This window comes from Gobio gobio (genome assembly GCF_949357685.1).
Source record: "Gobio gobio genome assembly, chromosome: 23".
NCBI classification, from domain to species: domain Eukaryota; kingdom Metazoa; phylum Chordata; class Actinopteri; order Cypriniformes; family Gobionidae; genus Gobio; species Gobio gobio.
This window is the reverse complement of record NC_137119.1, coordinates 31,645,360-31,652,315: the sequence shown is the minus strand read 5'-3', so window position 1 is coordinate 31,652,315 and position 6,956 is coordinate 31,645,360. Positions and strand designations below refer to the sequence as shown.

Here is a 6,956-nt window from a genome sequence, read left to right as displayed (position 1 = left end):
GGTAAAAATCGCACGCCCTCTGATGTCGTGTTTACCACTGGGAAGTTCGGAAATAATTTTGATAGGCTACCCCAATTCCCGAGATGGGCGTGTCATAAGCTTTAAACATAGAACTACTGCTGTGGTTATTGTTTTTTAACAATAAAACAGCTAGGTCGTCTTGTCTTGACATTAATGTAGGCTAGTACATATTTACATGTAAGAGTAATCATATGAAGCGTATTGTATGTTGGAACAGTGAAAACAGCCTGCATTTGACAGAATCAGCAGAAAGCGGACTATCTGGAATGTGCATGGTTGTCGGTGCATGGGACACTATATGATGTTGGTTTTAATAAGATTTTCCCAATAAATAGGCAAGAATAAACCTGGTGTCCACCATGATTCCTGTTCACTCCGACAACAAAGCACTTGAATGCAACAAGCTCGTAATCACGACTTCTAAAGTGGGAATTGTCAAATTTCAGATTGCACGTGAAGGCAGAAGTGGGTATTATATAATACCCACTTCTGAAGTCGTGATTACGAGCTCATTTTGTTCAAATGTGTCCATTTTTTAACTAGGAAACCAGTATTTGCGGTCATTCCGATAGCACGTGAAAGCAGCATTAATCTTAAATGGCTTGGTTAGTGCGCGCTCTGTGCGCCTCTGACGAGCCTGTTCCTGACTCGCGCTCATTGGTTCATTTTGGCTGATAGCACCTGACTCACAATCCACACCCGCTTCTCTAACTCTGATCCATTAAACCATAGAGAGAGCACGTAGGCGACTTCTTATCGACAAGCTCAGACTTCATATCTCAAGGTAAATCCATGTTTTTGAGTACCAAACAGAGTAAATGTATAAATAGCCTACTCAATTATGTATGGAAGCATACGTGTTGCAGAATTCAATTAGCAAACGTTTTATTCCAGATGTGCTTGTGAGATTATTTAGAGTTAAAAAAAGTTCCTCTCGAATGAGAGTAAAACATGCTAATTATTCCTTAACTGGGACTACGCAATTAGGCCTATGCTTATATTTGTTTACTTATATAGCCCTAGCCTATAGCCATATTAAAATTATAGGCTACTGCTAAATGATAATCTTCACTTTTGGATAATATGTAGCCTACATTTTCCTAAAATAGGTCTATTTACAAAATGTTGAACTTGAAGCCATGTTGTGCATAAATTAATGTAATCAAATGTAATTGCCTATATAAATAGGCTATGATAACATCTCAAAGTATGTTTGCATGATCAGTAAATCACTATAACAATATCTGTCGTTTGTAATATTGAAAGAATGCGCGAATGATGAATTTATATTTAGATTTCTATTGTTTCACTTTGCTCGATATTGATGTCACGCCCCCAGTGAAGTAATTTTAGCGGCTGCAGGATATTCCACTACGTGACAGACAGCACATCGTCCAAACCTCCGACTCTATCTGATAGGCTACCTGCTGCTCGTTTATATTCAAAACAAGAATATCTGACAGGTGCATGGATATGAAATGTGATATTTTACAATCAGTAGCATGTCGCTGCTTTTTTATATCTCTAATATGTCACCAATGTCATGAGCAACGGCATTCCAAGTTGTTCATTTGCATTTATTAACCTTGCAGACTGGATCTCGAAAAAGCTACATTCAAGGTCATTAGTCTCCAGTGAACTGGATACATTGCATATATGGGCATCACAAGCGAATGTTGTCCAGTCAGTGGTCATTTATGTTCTTTAGGCATCCCTGACTGCAATAATACTGTGGCAATCTGTGAACAGTGAAAAATTAGAGACTAAGTGAGATTTTGGCACATCATGGAAATGAATAAAAAAAGAGTCAAGGAAGTGCCATTGACACATCTATTACATTTCAAAGGTTTTGGGTTAGTAAGAAACATGCATTACATTTATATATATATATCTCAAATTATTATTATATATATATATATATATATATATATATATATATATATATATATATATATATATATATATATATATATATATATATATATAATTACAAAAAAAAAATATATATATATATATATGTTATAAGGTAAGGATGAGGGGAAACCAGGGTTATAGCAATCAATAGTCTTTAATGGGTATGACCTCGTCCAAGGAAAAACATCAACGTAAATGTAGGCAACAGTCAGCGCCAAAACAGAATCAGCCAGCAAACTGGAAAACGGAAACACAAGTCCCACGAGGACCGAAGGTCTGGTACCCAGAGCTGCCTATAGCCAGGCAGAGATAGATCAGGCCGTTGAGCGGGTACAAGCCGTGGGTTGGGGTAGATCAGGTCAGAACGGGTCTCTCTGCAAACAGGCACAGCTCGATAATTCACAGTCTTTAAAGTACACGTACTCACAGCGCTTTAACGTATAACCACGTAGAACGGACAGGACAAGACAGGAGATACGTAGAAGTCTCTAACACTCAGTGAAGGAATAATCCGACAACAAGTCCTAGAAGGGGAGGGAATAAGAAGCAGTACAATCAAGGGAACAGAGAGAACAGGTGGGGAAACGAATTGGACAAGGAGACACAGGTGAGAGAGATAATGAGCGAAGCGTAAGGATGAGCGTGATGAGTGAGTGCGTGCGTGAATGACCACAAGAGGGAGACAGAGAAAGGAAAACCCAGGATCATAACAGTACCCCTCTCTCAACGAGCGCCACCCGGCGCTCCTAGGGGCACCTGCCGAGACCGGAGGAAATCAGAGATGAGGGAAGGATCCAGGACGTCCCGGGAGGGAACCCAGCTTCTCTCCTCTGGACCGTATCCCTCCCAGTCAACCAGATACTGATGACCGCGTCCCCGACGGCGCATGTCCAGAATACGGCGAACCCTAAAAACGGGGATATCCTTAACCATACTAGGACCCTGAACAGGGCGGGAGGGAGGGCGAATGGCAGGCTTAACGCAAGAGACGTGAAACACAGGATGAATCCGACGTAATTTAGGCGGGAGGTGAAGCTTAACAACGACAGGATTAATCACCTTAGAAATGCGAAAAGGTCCGATAAAACGGGGCGACAACTTGCGTGAATCGGACTGGAGAGGTACATTTGTAGTGGATAACCACACTCTCTGACCGCAAACGTAGCGAGGGCTCTTAATCCTGCGTTTATTAACGGCAATGGTCATGCGCTTTCTAGCTCGACAAAGGGCGGACCGCACTCTTCTCCAGGTACGCTTACAACGACTAATAAAGGACTGTACGGAAGGAACGTTCGATTCAGAGTCCTGGGAAGCAAACAGCGGCGGCTGGTAACCGAGGCAACAATGGAAAGGGGACAGTCCGGTGACGGAGGATGGAAGCGAATTATGGGCGTACTCGGCCCAGGAAAGATGCTGGGACCAGGACGCAGGACTCTGGTGAGTGAAACTGCGCAGCATGCGGGCGATGATCTGATTGGTTCGTTCAGCCTGACCGTTAGTCTGGGGATGATAACCGGACGAGAGACTAACGGATGCCCCAATCAGACGACAAAACTTTCCAAAACTGAGACGAAAATTGAGGACCCCTATCTGAAACTATGTCAAAGGGAAGACCATGTAACCTGAAAACCTGATCGACCATGATCTGGGCGGTCTCCTTGGCAGAGGGGAGTTTAGCGAGAGGAATGAAATGGGCTGCTTTAGAAAAGCGGTCTACTACGGTAAGAATAACGGTATTACCTGCCGACGGAGGAAGCCCAGTGATGAAATCGAGAGCCAAGTGGGACCACGGACGCGAAGGCACCGGTAACGGCCGAAGCAGACCGGCTGGAGGAGAATTTCCAGCCTTAGTCTGCGCGCACGTAACGCATGAAGAAACAAATCTACGCACATCACGCTCCAACGAGGGCCACCAGAAGCGCTGGCGGATGAACGCGAGTGTGCCCCGAGCGCCAGGGTGAGCAGTCAATTTAGAAGTGTGTCCCCATCGAAGGACTGCCTGTCGCGAAGAAACGGGGACAAAAAGAAGTCCCTTAGGAACATTACGCGGAACGGTGGCTCGACCGAGAGAACGCTTAACCAACCTCTCTATTCCCCAAATAGACGCGCCAATTACCCGACCCGAGGGAATAATCTCCTCCGGTTCAGAAAGAGGAGCTGACTCGAAAAGACGAGACAACGCGTCCGGCTTGACGTTCTTGGACCCCGGGCGAAACGAGATAGTGAAATCGAACCGGGTGAAGAACAGAGCCCAGCGCGCTTGACGAGCGCTGAGTCTCTTAGCCCCACGGATGTATTCGAGGTTACGATGGTCAGTCCAGACCAGAAAAGGAACGGAAGAACCCTCCAACCACTGACGCCACTCGCCAAGCGCTAGCCGAATGGCAAGCAATTCACGATTACCGACGTCATAGTTTCGCTCAGCGGGGGAGAGACGGTGCGAAAAGAAAGCGCAGGGATGTATCTTACCGTCAGCGGCGGACCGCTGGGACAGAACAGCTCCAACTCCCACCTCGGAGGCGTCGACCTCGATAATAAACTGCATAGCAGGGTCGGGAGTCAGAAGAATCGGCGCGGTAGTGAAACGGGATTTCAGAACGTCAAAAGCTGACTGCGCTGCCTCTGTCCACTTGAATTGAGACTTAACTGACGTAAGAGCGGTAAGAGGAGCGGCCACTTGACTAAAACCAGGTATAAAACGGCGATAAAAATTGGCAAAACCCAGAAAACGTTGAAGCGCCAAACGAGACTCGGGAACGGGCCAATCAGTGACTGCCTGTACCTTAGCCGGGTCCATACTAATCCCCTCTGCCGAGATGACCGAACCCAGAAAAGTAACGGAGGAGGCGTGGAACGAGCACTTCTCAGCCTTGACAAACAGTCGATTCTCTAATAGCCGCTGAAGGACGCAGCGAACATGTTGGACGTGTACCTGGAGAGACGGTGAAAAAATCAAAATATCGTCTAAATAGACAAAAACGAAAACGTTGAGCATGTCCCGTAGGACGTCATTGACTAAGGCCTGAAAAACCGCGGGGGCGTTGACTAACCCGAAGGGAAGGACGCGATATTCAAAGTGTCCGAGGGGCGTGTTAAACGCGGTCTTCCATTCGTCCCCCTCCTTGATACGCACCAAATGGTAGGCGTTACGCAAATCGAGCTTCGTAAAAACCCTAGCTCCCTGTAAGAGCTCGAAAGCCGATGACATCAGTGGCAATGGATAACGATTCTTGACAGTGATGTCATTCAGACCCCGGTAGTCAATACAGGGACGCAAGGAACCGTCCTTCTTCTTCACAAAGAAGAAGCCGGCTCCCGCAGGAGAAGAAGAGGGAACGATAGTCCCGGCGTTTAACGAATCGGACAAATAGCTCTCTAGCGCCTTACGCTCGGGAGCGGATAAAGAGTATAGTCTTCCCCGAGGAGGCGTGGCCCCCGGGAGAAGATCTATCTTACAATCATACGGGCGGTGAGGAGGAAGAGAAGTGGCCCGAGAACGACTGAATACCTCCCGTAAATCGTGATACTCCTCCGGCACCCCAGTTAGATCACCAGGCTCCTCCTGAAAAACAGTCACAGACGAGACAGGGGGAACAGCAGAAGACAAACAATCAACATGACATGACAATTTCCAAGACAAAATAGATCCCTCCGCCCAGTTAAGCTGGGGATTGTGGAGAACTAGCCAAGGATGGCCTAAAACCACCGGGGAAAAGGGAGACTGAAAAACGAAAAATGAAATAGTCTCACTATGATTACCAGAAACAGTAAGTGTCAATGGAACAGTTCTCCTCTGCACCCTAGGAAGGGCGCTACCATCGAGAGCGTACAGGGGGGTGGAGTCTTGTAAGTCAGAGAGAGGAATCCCATGTTCCAATGCCCACCTCTCATCAACGAAGTTCCCCTCCGCCCCAGAATCAACCAATGCTGAGCACGAAACTGACGAACCCCGCCAGCGCAGGTGCACAGGAAGAAACGTGCAGGAATTGGATGGACTGACCCTTGATGTAGCGCTCGTCAGTAACCCTCCGCCTACTGACGAGCGTTGGCCCTTTACCGGGCACCTGGAGACAAAGTGATCAGCGGCAGCACAGTACATGCAAAGGCGATTCATAATCCTGCGTTGACGTTCCCGAATGGAAATTCGAAGACCCCCAAGCTGCATTGGCTCGGGATCAGCGGGTGAAGGAAGTAACGACTCTCTCGGTGTGGAAAAGGGGAACAAAGAAGCCTCCAATCTGCGGGCCCCTCGTCGCACCTCGAACCGTCTCTCCACTCGCAGAGCCAGCTCGATCAGAGAATCCAGGTTATCCGGGACCTCCCGGGCAAGGACCTCGTCCTTGACCTCCGAACACAGACCCTCGAGAAAGCGGGCTTGCAGGGCAGGACCGTTCCATCCACAGGTGGTAGCCAGAGTACGAAACTCAATCGAGTAATCAGTGACTGACCTCTTCCCCTGGTGCAGAGTGGACAGAAGGCGAGATGCCTCATCCCCGTGAGCAGAGCGATCAAAGACTCGGATCATCTCCTCTTTGAAAAGAGAAAAGTTCTGGATACAGTCTGTCTCAGCAGCCCAGTTAGCCGCCGCCCACTCTCGAGCCCGTCCGTCAAGGAGAGAGATAACGTAAGCCACCCTAGACCGTTCCTTGGCATAAGTCGAGGGCTGGAGAGAAAACACAACCTCGCATTGAGTGAGGAATGATCGGCATTGCGTTGGCTCACCCAAGTAGCACGGCGGGTTGTTGATGCGCGGCTCAGGCGGATCGCGACCACCAGCGGAACCCGTGGCCTCCTGGCGATAATAGTGGAGCTGCTGGGTCAGGTCAGAAAGCTGGGCGGTCAGGGAGTCCACAACACGTCCTGTGGCAGATAAATCCACTGCATGCTTGCCCAACAGGACACCCTGGAACTTGACTGCGTTTAGAACGGGATCGCTATTCGCCTGGTCCATACCTCTTGGTGGTCGGATTATTCTGTTATAAGGTAAGGATGAGGGGAAACCAGGGTTATAGCAATCAATA

At 47.9% G+C, this 6,956-nt stretch overlaps 1 protein-coding gene across 1 annotated transcript in view; it reads left to right on the top strand.

Annotated features, from left to right (window-relative positions):
* Positions 1-680: 680 nt before the first annotated feature.
* cox4i1l (cytochrome c oxidase subunit 4I1, like) overlaps positions 681-6,956 on the top strand; it is a 17,905-nt gene continuing 11,629 nt past the window's right edge. The window contains exon 1 of the mRNA XM_079806596.1: positions 681-805. The gene's annotated coding sequence lies outside the window, so the exon portion shown is untranslated. The remainder of the gene's footprint in view (positions 806-6,956) is intronic.